Here is a 23244-nt window from a genome sequence, read left to right as displayed (position 1 = left end):
AAGGGATGGGGACCGTAAGGTTGAGGAAGCCGAGGCTGCAGGGCAAAAGGCCATATCATGGGCCAACTGTGGCAGGCATATACGTGAGGCCCTAATAACCACCAGATTCCAGGATAAGGGTGAGGAGCAGTAGTGAGTATCCTCTTGGACAAGTGCCATCTATTGTGGCTCCACATGTACACCAGCGTAGCTATCCTCTCATTTCAACCATCCACTTCACTCTTGAGTGTAAATACTTACACCTGAGATTTAACCTGTCCTAATCCTTTGAAGAATAGCAAGACCTCAGGATAAGATGTTATTCCTGAAATGGGATGCTAACTGAAGGAGGTTGTCCAGGAATCATACATCTAAATGTGCTGCCTCTTCCAGTGTCTCTCATGCATCCCAGTCAATTTGGTAACCTACAAGAGACAGCTGCTGCTTTACTATCCTCGCTGGGCTTACATTGCCTTCAATGTGACAACCTCCTGCAGAAGATCCAAAACCAGTAATTGTACAACAGCCTCGAGGATCCTACTGAGAGGCAGCACTTGAGCCAAGGCTGCCAAGGATGAAATTAGGGTTTCTAGAGATTCATTTAGGCATGTCTGTGTCCTGTCTCTTCTTCTCAATTGCATTGACATCTGGAACTCGCAGTTAGGATGTTGGCCTGTATTCATCCTTACCTTTCTACGGATCTGGATTACCTGAGGACAAGATTCTAATAGTAGCCTGCTGCACATTACAATACCTTCTCTTGAGCAAAGATAGTCCATCATCATGGCTGTCCTTGACAAACTGCAGCAGGCTCAGACATCATGAAAGTTTCAAGGTTAAGTTTGCTTGATAATAAAGAGCATTCGCCAGACTCACTGCATCCTTGCTCCTATCCAATTGCTTCCCTCAGCATAGTGTCAAGCTACAATATACGCTTCCAGAGCTTGCTCTAAGGCTCCATTGAGCGCAATATATTACCATCACTGACCTTGGTGAGTGTCTAGGTGAGGGTACATTTAGCGCTGCGTCCCTACATTGTGAACAGAGGCTTGCGACAGCTAAATGGAGAATGGAAATGTAATACACTCTCAAAGATGTAGGCATGAGCGCCATGACCATAAGGTGGCTAAGAGGGGTATAGGTTAGGAACTGTGAGGTGGCAAGGCCCGCAGAATTATTGGTGATCTTAACACATGTGCATTTGGAAAGTTGGAAAGCACTTCACAGCCAATGAAGAACTTTTAAATATATTCACTGTTGTAATGTAGGAAATGCAGCAGCCAATTTGCTTCCAGCAAACTCCCACAAACAGCAATGTGATAATGATCAGATCATCTGTTTTTTATTGTGTTTATTGCTGAATAAAAATTACACACGAGGGTGCCATCCCTGCTCATCTTCAAAATAGGTTGTGGAATGTTTCACAATCGTCCAAGCAGGCAGATTGGGCTTCAGTTTAACATCTCATCTGAAAGTGTACTACTCCCTCATTACTGAAGTGCCAGTCTTATTTTTATTCTCAAGTCCTGGAATGGAACTTGAACCCATTACTTTGTGACTCAGATGAAAACGTGCTCCCAACTGATCCACAGCTGACAATGGATGGAAAACTCTTTGTCGCTCATGAACGATTCTCATCCCTTCCCACATTCTTTTACTGTTCTGTGAAATAACAATAAGTCTGGATAGTCCTAACCCAATTCCTAGTGTCTGCATTTCCACAATGCAGAAGACTCTGATATTCCAATTTCAAATTTGCAATTGAATCAGAGAGGCTGCAACAAATGGTTAGTATAAACAAGAACAAAAATCACATGGGAGTAAAAGGTGGCCTCTGCAATTAAAATTAAGGATGCTTCCTATTCAGAAAGAGGGGAGCAATCTTTACCTGAGATGTTTAAAGTCATAATTCTCAATTTTCATTCTCCTCTTCCCCTTTGGGGAAGAGGATAGTGCGATCGATTGTTCTTCCTCCAAAGTATATCATGAAGTTCACCTGGCCTACAACTGTTTATAGATTCTGGTTATGAGGAGCATAAGGGCCTACCTTTCAGGTGTTATTCAACAGAGGCCTTAAGCACTTTTCAACAAAAACAAAGTATATTCTACGAATTCAGTTAACATTTCTATAAACACACACAGTAAGCATTTTTATCAACTACAAACATAAATACCCCACACAGCTACAGTTTTCTATATATATAACCCTTAATAACTTCCCTTTTAACTGTTTCAATTTGATAACAACATCCAAAAACCCCAAAAAAACTTGTACCAAACAGGAGGTTTGAATTCTTTTCCGAAAACAGTTATCGCTTTTAAATTATCACGTGATCTGGACACCTTTTAACATGCAGAGAGAGAGAGACAAGAGAAAGCTTCTTTGTCTGAATCCAGCTTCCAACAGTGTAAAATTAAAGTAAAACTCAGAGCCACAGCCAGCTCCCAGCTCAACATGATAGTAAAATCCTGGGGATAGAGCATAGGGTGACCTTATATGCCGATGACTTGTTATTATACGTGTCGGAACCAAGTGTGTCAATAGGGGGAATATTGGAGTTGCTTTGGATGTTTGGGTCCTTCTCGGGGTACTAATTAAATCTAGACAAGAGCGAGTATTTTGTGGTGTCTCGTCCAGGGGTAGGTGCAGGGGTGGGGGGCTGCCATTCCGTGGGGCAGGGACTCACTTTAGATACCAGGGGATGCAGGTTGCTCGGGATTGGGGAGCAGTTCTGTAGTTACAACATTTTTAGTTTGGTGGGGAGGGTGAAAGCTGATCTTGCAAGGTGGGATGTTTTCCCTCCGTCATTGGCGGGTCAGGTACAGGCGGTTAAAATAAATGTGTTGCCGCGATTCCTGTTTATTTTTCAATGCATGCTGATTTTCCTGCCAAAGGCATTTTTTAGAGAGATTGAAGAGATGATTACCTCGTTCATATGGGGAGGGAAGGTGGCCAGATTTAGAAAGGTGCAACTTAGAGAGGAAGGCAGGCAGGGGGTTTGGGTCTTCCGAACCTGATGTATTATTACTGGGCGGCGAATGGGGAGAAGGTACGGAGCTGGGTCCGTACCTACGAATATGGCCAAAAGGACTCGTATCCTAGTCCCCCACGCGACCGAAGCAGGACAGAGAGCTTGCGCCAATTATGACCCCTCAGATGACACACAGAATGAGAAATGGGTATTAAAGAGATTATCCCGAGCTTGGGAACAGTCCCTTCAGGGAAGTTCAGAACAAGGAAAAGTAGAGGAAGAGCAGGCAGATGCTAACATGCATCCAGTCAGGACACATCAAAACCCCGCATGGGTAAACGAGGGAAGGAACAGCCCACAGCAGCCTAAATCACAAGAATGCTATAATTGTGGACAGTTAGGACATTACACCCGAGAATGCAATGCCCCCCAGAAACAGCAGCGAAACTAGCAGACAATGGCCCAAATAAGAACAAAGCCAAGCCCATTCACAGTGTTAGCGCCTGTTCCGAGGACGCAGACATGAACGGCACTGATTGACGGTGTTCGGACTCGAAAGACCGGTAGTAGCAGGCACAGTCCGAGGACACCCTGTAGAATTTCTTTGGGACACAGGAGGGTCCAAGTCCATTGTTAACTTCCTCCACAATGTTCCAACGGGATACATGGCCCACCACAGACACCATTACCCTTAGCGGCTTCACAGGACACATACAGCAGGGACACATTACGGCCCCTGTGGCTATTCAGATAGGCAACATTAAGACAAAACACCTCGTTGTTCTAGTAGATCTACCCCAGACAGCCAAACACATTTTGGGGATAGATTTCATGAGCTCCCACAATCTTTCGTTCGACCTCGTCAATAGATGTGTGTGGAAAATGGCAAAGGCAGCACGAGCCCCTGCCACGCTCACAGTTGGAGACTACGCACACAGGATTAGCGCAGTGGGAGACTTCTGGTTTGATCCATGAACCATTCGTCAAGACAAAGAAGTTAGAGACGTTTTACAGAAACACAAAGCATCTTTTGCCCAGCACAAGCATGACTGCGGCAGGATCGCAGGTTTAGTTAACATCACAGGTCCCGATCCTAAACCTCAGAAACAGTACGGTTTCCCCTAACAAGCAGAGGGAGAAATTGCAAAAGTCATCCAAAGTTTACTTGACCAAGGCGTACTTCGTTCAGTAGCCTCAACTAACAATACCCCAATCTGGCCCGTAAGGAAACCCGATGGCTCATGGCGACTGAACATCGATTATAGGGAACTAAATAAAGTGACCTCATTAGCAGCCCCACCGTGGCCACAAGTCCTGAGACAATGTTAAAACAGGGATGCCAGTCAAAATTTTTCCACGGTTTTGGACATCAGCAACGGCTTTTGGACAATTCCATTGGATAAAGCGTGCCAATACAAATTTGCTTTCACCTTCCAGGGACAGCAATACACATGGACGGGCCTACCACAAGGCTTCCACAACTCCCCCTCCATTTTCCACAGACAATTGGCAAACGGATTAGCTAAATTTTCCCAACCCGAATGCCTCATTCAGTATGTAGATGACTTACTTCTACAGATGGACACTAAGAGAGAGCACATTTTGCTTCTCACCGAATTATTAGGACTCCTTCACGAAATAGGATGTAAAGTTAACCCCAAAAAGGCCCAGATTCTCCAGGAAAAGGTCATTTATTTAGGCACAGTAATCACCGATGGCAAACGCGAGATTGAGGAGAAATGCATTGACTCCATTGTTAAATTACCCTTGCCCCATAATGTTACAGCCCTCCGGTCATTCCTAGGACTGGTTGGCTACTGCAGGAACTACATAGATGGTTTTGCCACAAAGGCAGTCCCTCTTTCTGAGCTCCTAAAAAAGCAAGCCCCATGGAAGTGGCTTCCACAGCACTCGGATGCCATGGATGCATTAAAATGTGCCCTGAGCACAGCTCCCGCTTTACAGGTACCAGACCCACTCGCCCCATGCGCAACAGAAGTAGCATCCACCGACCAAACCCTTTCGGCCGTGTTCCTTCAGGAAAGACACGATCGTTTAGGCCCCGTAGCCCACGCCTCACGAGTTCTCAATCCGGTAGAGCAAGGATTTTCTGCCTGCGAAAGGCACTTGCTCGCAGTTTTTTGGGCTGTCCAGTACTTTGCGTACATAACAGGACTCAACCCTGTAACCATTTTGACAGAGCCCACCCCAACCCAACTTCTACTAGACAGTAGACTAAAGGACGGCACAGTCAGCCAAATTTGCGCAGCACGATGTACCCGACTCCTACAAGGACGGGTCATTACGGTTAAAAGGACTAAGACACACACGTTTCTCGCAGACAATTTACAGGCACCCCACATGAGTGTGAGATCATTACCACTAAGCACAATACAGGACCCTTTGTCCCCAAATCAGCTCCCCCGAAACCAGGTACTACACCCCAGAGACCCCAGCCCACAGACACAGACGCAGCTCTTAGGATTTATGTGGATGTCTCCTCCACAGTTTTAAATGGTAAAAGAATCACAGGTTGTGGTATTTATGTAGAGGACGCGCAGGGGTGCGCTTTAGAAGAAATCTCACTGAAATTGCCTGGACATCTAGGTTCGCAGGCAGCCGAAATAGCAGCCGTAGCCTACATTGTACAGCACCCCGACTTGTTCCCGATTCCAGCCGACATATACTCCGACAACCTATATGTCTGCAATAGCTTAACTGAATTCCTATCCCTGTGGGAATCTAGAGATTTTGTTTCTGCCGACGGAAAACCCCGACCCTCAGCCCCATTACTCCAGCATATCATTCCTCCCTCCCTGGTAACGTTAAGGCAGATGCCCTTGCAAAAGCAGGTTCCAGACATGGTCACTTTTGGAATCCCTCCGAGAGTGCCACAGTACACGCGGTCCAGGTCTCACAGACCAATATTCAAGATTTAGCCCAAGCACAGAAAGAAGACGAAAAGCTCAGGGAAGTTTTAAAAGGTAAGTTCCCAGCCCCCTATGATAAGTACAGAAATGCTTTAACAGCACACGATGGCATAATTTTAAAAGATGGTATTTATGTGGTTCCCACCCAAGATAGAAACCAGATTATCTGCAAATTCCATGACAACCATGGACATCAAGGGATAGATGCAACCCTTGCCCACCTGAGACCTCTCTGCTGGTGGCCTGATTTAAAACCCAATGTGACTCATTACATTGAGAATTGTTTGATTTGCGCCCAGAACAATCCAGACAGGTATGCGAAGAAAGGTCAACTCAGTCACACCTGCCCCGTTAATGGCCCCTGGATGAATTTACAGATAGATTATATAGGTCCCCTGCCCCCCTGCAAAAATGGTTTTAAATAGGTGTTGGTAGTGATCGACACCTTCACGAAATGGGTGGAAGCTTTTCCATCTTGGACTAACACGGCTAAAACGACAGCCAAGATTCTAACACAGCAAATTTGCACAAGATGGGGACTTCCCCGTAGTATCGAGTCAGACCAAGGCTCACACTTATTTTTTCATAGAATTTACAGTGCAGAAGGAGGCCATTCGGCCCATCGAGTCTGCACCGGCTCTTGGAAAGAGCACCCTACCCAAGGTCAATACCTCCACCCTATCCCCATAACCCAGTAACCCCACCCAACACTAAGGGCAATTTTGGACACTAAGGGCAATTTAGTATGGCCAATCCACCTAACCTGCACATCTTTGGACTGTGGGAGGAAACCGGAGCACCCGGAGGAAACCCACGCGCACACGGGGAGAAGGTGCAGACTCCGCACAGACAGTGACCCAAGCCGGAATCGAACCTGGGACCCTGGAGCTGTGAAGCAATTGTGCTATCCACAATGCTGCCCCTGTTGTAAGACTTCTTACTGTGCTCACACCAGTCCAACGCCGGCATCTCCACATCATGGCTGGAGCGGGGAGGGAGGGAGGGAGGGGGTGGGGCAGCGGGGAATCAGGAGCTTCACAGAACGCGTCATGAAAAATGTCCTCACAATTTTCGGCATACAACAAAAATTTCATATCACCTCCAATCAAGCGGAATTGTAGAACACATGAAGAGAACCCTCAAAGCAACCCTGAGGAAAATGGTACAGCAGCATAATACGACATGGGACACAGTTCTCCCATTTGCACTCATGTTCATTAGGAACACGGTATCGACTTCGACAGGATACACCCCCCACACCCTCATGACCGGACGACCCATGAAGGGAACAGAATACTTATTAGGGCTTGATTTGGCCAGCCCCACAGTCACCGCCCTCACCCATGAGAAAGCAGTACAACAAATCCTGGAAAACGTTAAAGCAGCCCAGCTCGCTGCAGCTGTTAGACTTGGCACACGAAAAAAACAGAGTAAAGCATGTTTTGATAAAACGGTACACCCAACGGAATTTTCAGTAGGACAGCAAGTCATGCTCTCCCTGTACAACCCCAGTTCATTTCTTTCCCCCAAATTCACAGGACCCTACTCAATTTCAGACAAAGTCAGCCCCTCCGTTTATAAGATCACTTATCCTAATGGCAAGTCAGGATGGTTTCACATAAACCAGCTTAAGGCTTATGGCACACAGTGCAACCACTCCCACTACATCTCACTTGCAGCAGCAGACGAACACGCCCCGCCCATAGACAACCTAGTCCTACCCTCCCCCAACCAGTCCAGCCCGTCCATGGACACCACTTTGAATCTACCCCCAGACACACAACTCCGCCCCTCCCTTCATTCGATCAGCACCGACAGCGACAGCACTGATACGTCAGACCTCATGGAACCACCATACGATGTAAATTCTGCACCAAGCCCCACTCCCAGCGACTCCGAACAGGATACGTTGGACCCCTACGAGACCACTTAAGTTAAAGCCCCTGAACCGGACCCACCGCCCGATGACGATGGATTGCCCCCTACCGCCTCCACCCTAGACTCTAAACATTGGCACCGCGACAATTCCTACAGACTCATCCGTAACGATGCGATGGACCCCACATCGGCCCAGGCTGCCTTGGCACACCTACTCCAGTTACGAGTTTGGCAACCAGAAGAAGATGATGACCCAGAGTCTGACTCCCACCGGGCTAGCCTCTTTGCGACTCTTTTTACAGTAGAACAATGAGGTGTCCAGATGATGAGAGAAAGGAACCGATTGAGATTTACAGTGTCCTTCTTTCTGATGGAGCCTGCCCGCTTTCTTGTTTCAGCTTGTTTTTTAAAAATGTTGTTCGACTCACAATACAGTTTATTGATACAATCATAACTACTCTTCTGATTTGATGGCAATCATAAGAACCAGTTTATCCACGATGAACACAAATCCTTTCCGTTCTTGTCCGGTCACCCAGGCAGTGGAGTAACGGCACTGGTCCCTGCCCTGCCTGAGGACCCCCATCTGGTCAGCTAAACTCGGGTAGCGCACCTACGGCACTGGTCACCACTCTACCCGGGGATTCCACCCATTCTTGTCCCGCCACGGCCCACACACACCCTATTCGGCTCTTTTATTTCGAAACTCTTTTACTGTTTCTTAGGATGTGGTTTAAAGAATGCTCTTTGCCACAAGTTTTTTGCTTTCCAGCGACCCTTAGGTCGCTGTCCCCACCTGCTATTTACATCTTCAAACACTTGGGTGAAACGATTTGCTGCTGGACGGAGAAATTGTCCGCCCACTCAGTGTATCGACCACACAGGCTGCGAGACTGTTCGCACTGTGACAGTATTTTCTTTTTCGGATGGCTTGTCCCCAAAAATATTTGATTTAAAAGAAAAAAATGAGCGAGTCGCATATGGTGACAGTTCTAATGGGCAATTGATGATAAAAGGACAGACAGACAGACATACGAGATATGAAACAAGGTAATAACAGATATTATGCTTGTGCCTACAGGAAATCCAAAACACCAGAAGACAGAGGAAGACCAAGAGAAAAATGAAGACGGACATAATGACCTACATTTAGATCATTGTGGGATCACGACAGTTGCGCGCGGAAGCGACCCCCCTGACCCCCACCACACAGGCCGGGAATGTATCCCATCACTGCCATATACCACACCCAGAGACAGCCACTGACACACCAACCTGGTGCGACAACCTCATAAAATGGTATTCCCTTTCATATATCGTGGAAGCCCTATTGGTGATAGCAATACTCTGCAGTGTCATCCAGACACTGAGACTTCGAAAATGGCGAAGGAAAGTCTCCCGCACTCCGGTATACACACTTAGACCCCCTATTTTCGGACTCCAGCAAATCCCCCATTCTCTCGAAATAAATAAAGTGCATCGATTATTTTTTTTTTAATTTGTTCTAATAAAAGAAAGGGTTTGAATTTGTACTTGACCGCGAAGATGCAGATAAATGTAATGCTGCTATTGTATAGTTTTATACTGTTTGTAAATTCCTTTTATTGGCTAAACAGCCTGAATGTATTTAGAGGAAGATAGTTAGAGATTTCCGTGTTTAAAAAGAAAGAAATGTAATGCATGCTTGAATGTTATAGTGCCCCTTAGGATTTTACAATGATATGATGTAAATAAAAGCAATTTAGGTAAAGGTTCGAATCCACAGGACAGAGTAGGATAGAACCTGCCCTTGATTGCGGGTGCTCGACTTAGGCAGAGAACAAAGAAGATCCAGGAATGTGATCCTTATCATCCTCAACGCGAAGCGTGAAGGATCACATTCCTGGATCTTCTTTGGATCCCAGATGGCTACAGTAGCACAGTGGTTAGCACTGTTGTTTCACAGCGCCATGGTCCCAGGTTCAATTCCTGCTTGGTTCACTGTCTGTGTGGAGTGTAGCCATCTGGGATGGCCACTTTCAGCATATACAATGGACACTTGCAGAGCATACAGGGAAAAATGGACAATGCAAAGTAACAAGCAGATACAGAGCCTGAATGTGTATTTACAAGACAGACTGCAGACAGAACCAAAACTCTTGGCCGATTAGCACATTGATGGCCCGTCTCCGATAAACAAAAGACTAGTGCTCAGGTAGCCGATACCGTCCCAGGCATTCCGGCGCCACTACCCCGGCAAGAAGATACAAACAAAGCAAGGCCAACGGCCACTTAGGACATGCCCAGCCATCAAGGCACAAGCTTTATTGGCTCAGATCAATGGCGGTGATCGAGAAGCTGCCCAATTGATTGGGACCAAGTATAAGGCCCACCTAAAAATGCACAAAGCCCCCCCCCCCCCCCCCGAGTATAAGAAGGAACCCCGCCATGTGTTCGCTCTCTTGGAATCGGCTCTCAATTGGAGAGACCCCTCCACCTGCACCACCAGAAGCAAGTAAGTTCAAGTTTAACGCTCGCTACCAGACGGATGACCATAGCTATACTCCTGCTACCTCTTCAAGCCCAACAGCCTCAGATCCGAACAACGGCCACTGTTCCTCTGACCTAAGTGGGCAATTAAGTATAGGTGTTAGTGATAGACATAGTTTAGCCTGTAGTGTTATTGTGCATGAGTAAATCATACTGTGTGTAAATAAAGTACCATTGACTTTGAACTAACTAACTGGTGTATTGGCTCTTTGATCGGTATTCGGTTGAACCTTGTGGTGGTATCAAGAGATACCTGGTGACTCTGAAAGCATATTCATAATTAAGATTAAGAAAGGCGACCTTATTAATCGCCATTTTTCTAGCCATTAAAAGATAGCAACACTACCATGCCACCCGTGTTATAAATCCTATGTAACCCTATTAGCAGAGTGGGTTGCTCCATTTTGCCGGCAGCCCAGGGGTTTCCCGACGGCATGGGGCTGCCCCACAATGGGAAACCCCATTCACCAGCCGGTGAAACGGAGCATCCCGCCGACGTGCTGAACCAGAAATATGGCTCAGCAGGACGGAGAATCCAGCCCAATCTCTTTAAATAATAGCTAATATGGAACTCAGGAGAAACATTTTTCCAGAGAATGTGGAACTCACTACCACAGGAAATAGTTGGGGCAAATAACATTTAAGATCAAACTGGATAATCCCATAAAGTAAAAAGGGTGGCATGGTGGCGCAGTGCTTAGCAGCTCCAGGGTCCCAGGTTCGATTCCTGGCTTGGGTCATGCCTGAGTAGAGTCTGCACGTTCTCCCTGTGTCAGCGTGGATTTCCTCCGGGCGCTCCAGTTTCCTCCCACAAGTCCTGAAAGACGTGCTGTTAGGTAATTTGGACAATCTGAATTCTCCCTCTGTGTACCCAAGCAGGCCCCGGAATGTGGCAACTAGGGACTTTTCACAGTAACTTCATTGCAGTGTTATTGCATGCCTACTTATTATTATTATTATATTCCTCATGAACTCCTCCTACCTCCCTTCATCTACCCCATCAACATATCCTTCAAATAGAATAGAATCCATACAGTGCAGAAGGAGGTCTATCGACCCATTAAGGCTGCACCCATCCTCTGAAAAAGCAACCAACCTAAGCCCACTCCCCCACACCATCCCCATAACCATGTAACATCACCTAATCTGCACATCCTGGACACTAAGGATCAATTTATCATGGTCAATCCACCTAACCTGCAAACCTTTGGACTGTGGGAGGAAACCGGAGCACCAGGAGAAAACCCACGCAGACAGGCAGATAATCTACAAACTCCACACAATCATCGAGGTCAGAATTGAACCCTGGTCCCTGGCACTGACAGGCAGCAGTGCTAAGCACTGCGCCACCATGCCACCCTTTTTACTTTATGGGATTATCCAGTTTGATCTTAAATGTTATTTGCCCCAACTATTTCCTGTGGTAGTGAGTTCCACATTCTCTGGAAAAATGTTTCTCCTGAGTTCCATATTAGCTATTATTTAAAGAGATTGGGCTGGATTCTCCGTCCTGCTGAGCCATATTTCTGGTTCAGCACGTCGGCGGGATGCTCCGTTTCACCGGCTGGTGAATGGGGTTTCCCATTGTGGGGCAGCCCCATGCCGTCGGGAAACCCCTGGGCTGCCGGCAAAATGGAGCATCCCAACGGCGGAGAATCCAGCCCTTTGTACTTAACATTCTGATCCAGGTGCACTAAGAACAAGGGCCTGAGTTTTAGACTCCCCACACCATTTCTTGAGGCAGCAGAGAGCTTGAAACCACATGGACAGGATTCCGTCAGAGATCCCCCCCTCCCTCCCCCCCACCCGAACACAATTTTACAGTGGAGTGGGCAGCACCTCGGGTGGGAAGCCCACCCTTGCCCCTCTTAAGGCCCTTAAGTGGCCACAATGGCGGGTGCTGGATAGCTGAGGGTGGGAAATTAGAAACAAAATCCATGGTCTCGATCTCTGGCAGGTAGGTGCGGGGGTGGGAGGGGTGGAAACACTTCCATCAGAAGCCTCCTTCTGACTCGGGACACGTGGACCAGATACCTTGCACCCTCCTCTGCCCCGGTCTATCATTGGATTAACCCCACAACCCCCTGGTATTCACTACCCTCCACGACTCAAAAACACCCTAACCTCCTCTCCTTGGGACCCCGGCCACTTACCTCATACTGGCTTCCTGCACTTAGTTCCAGCCTTCTGATTGGTCGACAGCTCTCCAAGGCAGGACTTCCTTCCAGGTTGCTGCCAATCAATGCTCATTTAATCATGAAATAGCAGCAGACTTGTTGGAGCCGGCGAGGATATGTTCCCCGTCAACTCTCTGGATGGTGGGTGGGTTAAGCCCCCAACATCTGAAAAATGCAGACCAAAGTGTAACTTAACTTCTGATGCCAGTACACTTAGAAAAACTGAAGCATAAGAAATCCTTGCCACCATGGGAGAAATGCTGGAAATTCGAAAACCACACAACAGAGGACAGACCCATATGTTGTGAGTGTTCACCCTCTTTATTTCTCCTTTGTAACTTAGAACCAGGCACTGGGCAGGAATTTAGAACCCAGTGCATACGGTTCATGGTTGATTATAAGTGTCTTGTACCTAGGCTTTAGACCATTCTTCATGTCTTAACTTCGACACTGTGGCAAACACCACTAGTGATATATTGTATGTATTACAGCACTGCCTGTGTAACAAAGGTACTACGGTAAATCCCTGTCTGCTGGCTCCTCCCAGCAGGCAGCGTATAAAAGTGTATGCTCTCCTGCGCTGCTCCCATTCTGGTTCCAGCTGCAGGAGGCACAACATCTTGTGCAATAGAGCCTCGATTGTTTCACCATTCTCGTCTCGTGGTAATTGACGGTACATCAATTTATTGCACAAGATTTTAAAAGATGGACTACCTAATCAAGCCTGATCGCAGCCAACGACACGTCCGCCTTCGAGCACTGGCTAGCCTGCTTCAAAGGCTACCTCAGAGCAGCCACTGAAGAACTCTCGGACCCATAGAAGCTCCAAGTCCTCTACTCACGGGTGAGCCCTGAAATTTTTCCCCTCATCCGGGATGCGCCTACCCATGCAGAAGCGATGACGCGACTGAAAGGACATTACGTTAAGTCAGTGAATCAAGTGTACGCCAGGCACCTCCTGACCACGAGACGTCAACTCCCAGGGGAGACTCTGGACGATTTCTTGCGGGCCCTACAGATTCTCGGTAGGAACTGTGACTGCCAGGCAGTTTCGGCAGTCCAACACACAGTTTAATCAGAGACACTTATGTCACGGGCATGAAGTCTACGTACGTTCACCAGCGACTATTGGAAGGGGTAAGCTCAATCTTGCGGAGACTAGGCAGCTTGCCAATTCACTAGAAGTGGCCTCCTGTAACCTGGAGGCCTACACCCCCGACCACGCGGCACCCTCGTGGGCATCGTGGGCCCCACCAGCTGGCGACTCCAGCTCACTGCAAATCTGCGCCGCGCGGCAGCCAGCCAACTCCGGGGGGGCCAAGTGTTATTTTTTTGGACAGAGTAAACACCCCAGCGCGGAGCGCGACCTGCAACGGGTGTGGGAAGAAGGGACACTTTGTTTCCGTTTGCCGGGCCCGGTCGGTCGCTGCTGTTTCCAGGCCCGGCATTACTACACCTCCCAGGTGCGATCCAGGGGCACCGCCATCTTCTCCAACGCAAGCCAATTGCGGCCCGTGGGCGCTGCCATCTTTGATGCCGCCCGCCATGTGTGCCCCGTGGGCGCCATCTACGGCGCCATTTTTGGACTGCGCCTCAGGACGCTCGTCTGGCCATTCACTGCTTACTGATACCTCCGCCACCGCTGATCAACCCGAGACCTCCCAACATCTTCCGTAGCTCGCCTCCATCACCCTGGATCAGTCTCAGCACCGCCACCTTGCGACCGCTACGACGACGGGGAAGATCAATGGGCACGAGACGACCTGCCTCTTTGACTCCAGGAGCACAGAGAGTTTCATCCACCCTGCTACGGTAAGGCGCTGCTCCCTCACGGTACACCCCATCACCCAGAAAATCTCCCTGGCCTCTGGATCCCATTCCGTTGAAATCGGGGGTACTGTGTCGCGACCCTCACCGTTCAGGGTGTAGAGTTCGGCAACTTCAGACTCTACGTCCTCCCCCACCACTGCGCTGCCCTGTTACTAGGCCTTGATTTCCAATGCCACCTCCAAAGCCTTACTTTGAAATTCGGCGGACCCCTGCCCCCCCTTCACCGTCTGCGGCCTCACAACCCTTAAGGTCGATCCACCCACGCTGTTTGCGAACCTCACCCCGGACTGTAAGCCCGTCGCCACTAGGAGCGGACGGCACAGTGCCCAGGACAGGACCTTCATCAGGTCGGAGGTCCAACGGCTTCTGCGGGAGAGGATCATTGAGGCCAGCAATAGCCCCTGGAGAACTCAAGTGGTGGTAGTGAAGACGGGGGAGAAGCACAGGATGGTCATTGACGACAGTCAGACCATCAATCGGTACACGCAGCTCGACGCATACCCGCTCCCACGCATATCTGACATGGTCAATCAGATTGCGCAGTATCGAGTCTTCTCCACAGTAGACTTGAAGTCTGCCTACCACCAGCTCCCCATCCGCCCGGAGGACCACCAATATGCTGCGTTCGAAGCAGATGGCCGCCTCTATCATTTCCTCAGAGTTCCCTTAGGCATCACCAATGGGGTCTCGGTCTTCCAGCGAGAGATGGACCAAATGGTTGACCAGTATGGGCTGCGGGCCACCTTCCCGTACCTAGATAACATCACCATCTGCGGCCACGATCAGCTGGACCACGACGCAAACCTCCAAAAATTCCTCCATACCGCCAAATTCCTTAACCTCATCTACAATAAGGAGAAATGCGTGTTGTGCACCAACCGCTTAGCCATCCTTGCGGAAAATGGAGTCCTAGGGCCCGACCCCGACCATATGCGCCCCCTCCTCGAACTCCCTCTCCCCCACTGCCCCAAGGCCCTGAAACGATGCCTGGGGTTTTTCTCGTATTATGCCCAGTGGGTCCCAAATTATGCGGACAAGGCCCGCCCACTTATCAAGTCCACAGTTTTTCACCTGACGGCTGATGCCCGCCAGGCCTTCAACCACATCAAGCCGGACATCGCCAAGGCCACAATGCACGTGGTCGACGAGACCCTCCCCTTTCAGGTGGAGAGCGATGCATCAGACGTAGCCCTGGCCGCCACCCTCAACCAGGCGGGTAGACCCGTGGTTTCCTTTTCCCGCACCCTCCACTCCTCTGTCGAAAAGGAGGCCCAAGCCATTGTGGAAGCTGTGCGAGATTGGTGGCATTACCTGGGCGACAGGGGATTCACTCTCCTCACTGACCAACGGTCGGTTGCCTTCATGTTTAATAATACGCAGCGGGGCAAGATAAAAAATGACAAGATCTTGAGGTGGAGGATCGAGCTCTCCACCTATAACTATGAGATCTTGTATCACCCGGGGAAGCTCAATGAGCTCCTTGATGCCCTATCCCGCGGTACATGTGCCAGCGCACAAGTGGACTGACTCCGGGCTCTCCACTATGACCTCTGTCACCCGGTTCTTCCATTTTCTCAAAGCCCGCAACCTGCCCTACTCCATTGAGGAGGTCAGGACTGTCACCAGAGACTGCCAGGTCTGCGCAGAGTGCAAACCGCACTTCTACCGGCCAGATAGAGCGCACTTGGTGAAGGCCTCCCGCCCCTTTGAGCGCCTCAGCATCGGCCCCTCCCCTCCACCGACCACAACGTGTACTCCCTCAACGTAATTGATGAGTACTCCCGGTTCCCCTTCACCATCTCATGCCCCGACATGACTTCTGCCACGGTCATTAAAGCCCTGCACAGCATCTTGACTCTGTTCGGTTTCCCCACTTACATCCACAGCGACTGGGGATCCTCTTTCATGAGCGATGATCTGCGTCAGTTCCTGCTCAGCAAGGGCATCGCCTCGAGCAGGACGACCAGCTACAACCCCCAGGGAAATGGGCAGGTGGATAGAGAGAACGGGACGGTCTGGAAGGCCGTCCTGCTGGCCCTTCGGTCTAAAAATCTCCCGGTCTCCCGCTGGCAGGAGGCCCTCCCCGATGCGCTCCCCTCCATCCGGTCGCTCCTCTGCACCGCCACTAATGAGACCCCTCACGAATGGGTGTTTGCCTTCCCCAGGAAGTCCACCTCCGGGGTCTCTCTCCCAACATGGCTGACAGTTCCTGGACCCGTCCTCCTCTGGAAGCATGTGCGGAGCCATAAATCCGACCCCTTGGTCGAGAAAGTCCACCTCCTCCATGCCAACCCGCCGAACGCCTATGTGGCACACCCCGACGGGTGCCAGGACACAGTCTCCCTCCGGGACCTGGCACCCGCTGGGTCCCCAACCACGACCCCCGACCTAACACCGCTCCTTCCCCCCCGGTTGCCTCATTCACCCCTGCGCCACCCACCCTCCCTCCAGCGCACCTCACCGCAGCCCCCACCCCAGCAGGATCCGTCCCCCCACTGGATCCACTACGGGGTGACGATGGAGAGGACAACACGCTCCCGGAGTCGCGGGCGACCACGTTGGCACCCACATCACCACCAGGACTGAGGCGATCACAGCGGAGGGTCAAAGCCCCCGACAGACTTAATCTGTAATGTTCTCCCCCGCCGGACTCTTTTTTAAACAGGGGGTGAATGTGGTAAACACCACTAGTGATATATTATATGTATTACGGCACTGCCTGACCAGCAAGCAGCCATCCGGTGAAATGGAAAACATCCCAGCAGGCAGCGTATAAAATTGGAAGCTTTCCTGCACTGCTCCCATTCTGGTTCCAGCTGCAGGAGGCACAACATCTTGTGCAATAAAGCCTCGATTGTTTCACCATTCTCGTCTTGTGGTAATTGATGGTACATCAGACACTGAGTATGAACATTGTATCGAATAACAGACCCGACCACACAAATATAAGTCAGTACCCAAATAAAAAGAGATCCAGTTGAGAAAGTATTTAGAAGTTGCAACAAAAATGCTCAAATAAGATAAAGGAGGAGAATATTACTATTGTAACATATTGGTGGAAAATTCCCATTTCATCATTACAGGCCATATTTTTTAATGAAACTATTTAAGTTAAATGTAAAAACAGCTATTATTATTGTGTATTAGCTCTTATCAAGTTAAATGTGGATTGTACAATGCATAATTACAAAATTTACCAAAATATTGCATATCTATTATTTGAATATTCTAGGTTCGTATCTTTAGCTACATGTTATATATTTGAATGAAAAATCTGTTATCTGTTCACACCACATTATGACTAGAGTGAGTAGCAATGCATATTGTTTTAACAATGTTTCACCTCTCCAGCCTTGCTATAGTCAGCTACGAGGCATTTCTGTGCCATAAATTCTCTGCTTCTGTTGTCTGTCAGAGTGAGATTGCCAATGAATGCTGACAGTGGGGCAGTTTTATGCAGTGAGAACATTAGTAGGCTGGCCACGCTCTTTTCATACAGAGCGAGCAGAGAGGGTGGGTGGCGATCTCATTCTGGGCGAGATTCAAACCTGGATCACAGGAATAAAGAGAGTGAAATTGCAGAATAGATTTCACATAGGCATACTTACAATGAATTAACATTTGAGTGGCAGTTCCTTTGAAAAACCCTCTTCAGTTAAGAAGGATGCCTTTGGATTGCCATGCTGCTTTACAATCTGGTCTTCAAATGTCCAGTCTTGCTGATCAAATGCAATGTTGGATCTGCTTTTGAAGTTGTTTGGCTGATACCAAGTGACAAACTCCACTGATGAAATGGGTTTCAGCTATTTGTAGTCAACACTGCCAGCAGTGTTGACAACAAAAAAGTATACTGTCAGTCAATCATACAGACAACATGAAAAATGAGCCAACTTTAGACTGAAAGCTGAATAAACTCAGAATATTATATGCAAAACAGTCGACAAAATTAACACAGACAGCAGTGTAGCTGAGGGAGCACAGGTTTGGCAAGCTTGTCTCTTGTGTTTCATCTACAAACACCTTGGATCTGATCCGATGAATCAATGTGGCACTCTTGGATTGGGCCATTTTTCCCAGGACCTATCTGAGACCAAAAATTAGATCCACCATAGATAACATGTGCATAACTGCAAGTCTGTGCAAAAATTGTCACAGCTGTGTTTAAAATTTCTCCCCAAATAATGACCGAGCAATGAATAATCAATTATTTAAAGAAAGAACTAGTCCAAACTGACAATGTTTGCCTTTTGTAATTATTTGTCTTCTTCTTCATTTGCTTTCTTCTGATTTTCCCTTCCAATTACCCATTCTACTCTATAATTGTGTGTAAATATTGGCATTATTGAAGATTTATGGAAGTCTGATAATACTGAAGTGTGCTACTTGAAGTCTACTGATTAATTTGGATTTAGTTCATGTATCCTTAGAGTCAAAATCTTGTGAATTTCAATAATTTAAAAAGTGCGGCATAATCCTTGATATTTGTGTGGGAGAATGAAAAACCAGTATATTTCTCAAAATAGCGCAGCATGGATTTCTCTTTTGGGAGCAGCGTGCCCTTTAATAAAAGGAAAACCGTGGGTGATCTTGCACTGGGTTAACCTCATGCATTGTGTAAAATAATAGAAGGAAATAGCTCTTACCTACATCCCATACAGTGAAGCATCAATGATGCTGTCATTGCGAGACGGCAAACTCTGCTTTCAGTGGAAGAAGGAAAGACTGAATCAGTGTAAATGCCTAACCTTCAGTTGTGGAAGAACAGATCAATTCACTCCCTCAGCTGAAAATGTTATGCAGTATTGAAGTGAACACTAATGGAGTTAGATTCTTTTGATTTTAGATTTACAATCCTATATGTTGGCAGTGTCATAATATCCACTCATGTATATATTGAGATGCAGACAGGCAGTGATTGACACACAGGGTGACCAGTAAGCACACAACAAAGTGCAGCCAATCACCAGACAGGACACCACCACTATAAAGCCAGAGGGCACTAGGTTTCCCGCTCTCTCGGGATCCAGACACTGAGACAGTCAGAGTCCACGAGCTAGCAAGTGCAAACACCATGCGGTAGCGAGTAAGTCTAGTCAGGCTACTACAAGTACTGTCAGTTCAGTATAGTGTCAACCCACAGCTGAATATGTATATCAGTTCTATCATTGAATAAAACTGTGTTGGATCTTCTCCAGTGTTAGACGTCTGTTTCTAGCTTCCCTGCATCGAGTGCAGTACACATCGAACCTACCTGCCTAACACATCATGGTACCAGAGTGATACTGATCTTGACGGACCTACTTCGAGTGAATCAGCATTGACCAGCAAGCAGCCATCCGGTGAAATGGAAAACATCCAGCCTCCTCCGCAGCTCCGCATCTCCGGCAACCTCGGTGCCAATTGGAAAATCTTCAAGCAAAAGTTCCTCTTGTACATCGAGGCCTCCGACCTCGAAGCAGCATCGGATGCCAGGAAGATCGTGCTATTTCTCTCCACCGCGGGGGACCACACCATCCACATCTACAACTCCCTTACGTTCGCTGACGGCGAAGACAAAACAAAATTCAAAACAGTCCTGCTGAAGTTTGACAGCACTGCGACATTGAGGTGAATGAGAGCTTTGAACGGTACGTTTTCCAGCAGAGGCTTCAGCGTACGGATGAACCTTTTCAGTCCTTCGTGACCCATCTCCGCATCCTCGCGCAGTCATGTAACTAGGACTCGACGGCTGATTCCATGATCCGGGATCAGATCGTTTTCGGGGTCCACTCCGACTTCCTTCGGCAGCAGCTCCTGAAAGTCAAACAGTTGACCCTCTCTGTCACTATCGAGGGGCGAAATTCTCCGTTATCGGCGGAAAGTCCGCCGATCGGCGCAAAAAACGGCGCAAATCCCACTTGCGTCACGTCATAAAAATGGGACGATAGTCTCCGGCCCAAAATGGGCTAGCAGCGACGTAACGGGATCCGCGCTTGCGCAGTGGTTCACGCCGTGCAGCGTCATACGCGCTGCACGGCGTGACGGCTCATAAGGCCGCACTGCTCCCCCCCACCCGACCGGAACACCCGACCGCAACACCCGACTGGATGGCTGGCCGTCGCTCAGCCCCGAGGTTCGAGTCACGCGATGTGGAGGCGCTCCTGGACGCGGTGGAGCAGAGGAGGGACGCCCTGTATCCCGGGCACGGCCGCAGAGTTGCCCCACGCCACAGCCAGCGTCTGTGGAGGGAAGTGGCAGAGGCCGTCACCGCTGTGGCCCTGACACCACGGACAGGCACCCAGTGCCACAAGAAGGTGAACGACCTCGTCAGAGCAGGCAGGATGAGCCTCCCCATATCCCCCACATCCCCCCTCCCCATATCCCCCCTCCCCCATATCCCCCATATCCCCCCCTCCCCCATATCCCCCATATCCCCACCTCCCCCATATCCCCCCTCCCCCATATCCCCCCCTCCCCCATATCCCCATATCCCCCCTCCCCCATATCCCCCATATCCCCCCTCCCCCATATCCCCCATATCCCCCCTCCCCCATATCCCCCATATCCGCCCCTCCCCATATACCCATATCCCCCCCTCCCCCATATACCCCCTCCCCCATATCCCCCTCCCCCATATCCCCCCTCCCCCATATCCCCCATATCCCCCCTCCCCCATATCCCCATATCCCCCATATCCCCCCTCCCCCATATCCCCCCTCCCCCATATCCCCCATATCCCCCCTCCCCCATATCCCCCCTCCCCCATATCCCCCCCTCCCCCATATCCCCCATATCCCCCCTCCCCCATATCTCCCCTCCCCATATCCCCCCTCCCCCATATCCCCCATATCCCCCCTATCCCCCCTCCCCCATATCCCCCATATCCCCAAGTGAATCCAGCCCTAACCTTAACCTCTGCAATGCACGCGCAACCGATGGCGTGCATTCATATACCTGCCTAACACTGTTGCCTTTTACCCCTGCCACCACCCCCCCCCCCCCCCAACAGGAGAAGCTCGCACACAACAATAGGGAGCATGTGAGGACTGGAGGAGGGCCCGCTGATGAGAGGCCACTGACCGTACACGAGGAAAGGGCCCTGGAACTGGCTGGCGGACCTGAGGACCGGGAGGTTGCTGATGCAGAGGTCGGTGGCCCACCAGCAAGTGAGCCAACGACAGCCCGTCCCCATATCCCCCCTCCCCTATATCCCCCTCCCCGTATCACCTGATCACTGCCTGATGTCTAACCATGCATGCTTCATTGTGTATCGCAGGACCAAACGTCCAGGCACCCATCCCCGCAGATGCACACCGCCCGCAGGATGCCCCTCGGAGATCACAGGAGACGGAGAGACCCGCACCCTCCAGCATGCGACGCCCGCAGGATGCCCCTCGGAGACCACGGGAGACGGAGAGACCCGGACCCTCCAGCATGCGACGCCCGCAGGATGCCCCTCGGAGACCACGGGAGACGGAGAGACCCGGACCCTCCAGCATGCGACGCCCGCAGGATGCCCCACGGAGACCACGGGAGACGGAGAGACCCGGACCCTCCAGCATGCGACGCCCGCAGGATGCCCCTCGCACACCACGGGAGACGGAGAGACCTGGAGCAACAGGGAGACGACACCCCTGTCACGTGCGGTAGCGACCACCCAGCGATGAGGGGGGCAGCCACAGGCCCCCGTCACATCCGAGCCAGGACACCACTACCCAGGACACCACTATCCAGGACACCCCTACCCGGGACAGCACTACCCAGGACACCCCTACCCGGGACAGCACTACCCGGGACAGCACTACCCAGGACACCCCTACCCGGGACAGCACTACCCGTGACAGCACTACCCAGGACACCCCTACCCGGGAAGACGAAATACCGGACAGTGACTCAGAGTGGATGGGTGGAGACGAACCCCCACCCCAAAGTGCCATGGAGTCAGAGTGGGACGAAGAGCACGACACAACGCCACTGCTGTCACCAACACCCTCCACCATCGCAGAAACACTCACCACGGTTGGGCACTTCAGTGATGAGGCGCCTGGTACACTTACTGGTGCGCACAACACAGCCGTCCCGGTACAGCAGGTGGAGGTAGGAGCAGCAGAGGGACCGGGCGGTCGGATGGCAGCCCAGGCCAAGCGAACATCTGCCGCCCAGATGAATCCCGGGTTCCTGCAGTTACCACACCCACACATAGATCCGATGCAACCACCGACCCGGAGACGAGCGAAGAGGGTGACGGGTGGCTTGCGGCGGCTGCGGTCGCAGGTGGAGGAGTCCACCCGCGTCCAGGAGCTGGGAGTGGTCCCGGTCATGCGTGCCACCCAGGCTGACACCGCACGGGTGGCGTCCGCGGTGGAGGCAATGGGTGCGACGGTGTCAGACATGGGGAACGGTTTGCGAGGCCTGGGGCCTTCCGTGCAGGCGGCGTCTGTGGCCCAGGAAATGGCTGCCCTCTCACAGGAGGCCATGAGCCAGTGCCAGCGCCAGATGGCAGAGGCGCTCAACGCCATAGCCCAGTCTCTGCAGGCCATGGCCCAGTCTCTGCAGGCCATGGCCCAGTCTCAGCAGGCCATCGCTGAGGGCATCGGCGCCAGTGGCCATGTGCGAGCCGGCGTCGCACTGTCACAGACAGGGTTTGACAACACCCTGGGCTCCATGGCTGCAAACCTGCAGACCCCTGTCGATACCAGCACGGGCCTCCAGGACTGGCAGCGCCAGATGTCGGGGGGGCATCGGATGGCCAGTCCGTTCGCATCCCCCACCCATGTAGAGGCCTGGGGGCCATCGGGCACCTCGAGGGAGGAGGAGGTGGTGTGGTCCGTCCCGGCTCCCTCTGTAGGGGAGGTCCCGGTACACCGCGACACCTCGGACTCCCCCCCTTCCGTCCCAGGTGCATCGGGTGGGCAACGGGCAGGACAGGCTGGCAGCTCGCCATCCCAGTCGCCCGGGCCGCAGCCTGGC

Source organism: Scyliorhinus torazame, chromosome 9 (genome assembly GCF_047496885.1).
Source record: "Scyliorhinus torazame isolate Kashiwa2021f chromosome 9, sScyTor2.1, whole genome shotgun sequence".
NCBI lineage: Eukaryota > Metazoa > Chordata > Chondrichthyes > Carcharhiniformes > Scyliorhinidae > Scyliorhinus > Scyliorhinus torazame.
Note: the sequence above shows the minus strand (reverse complement) of the source record.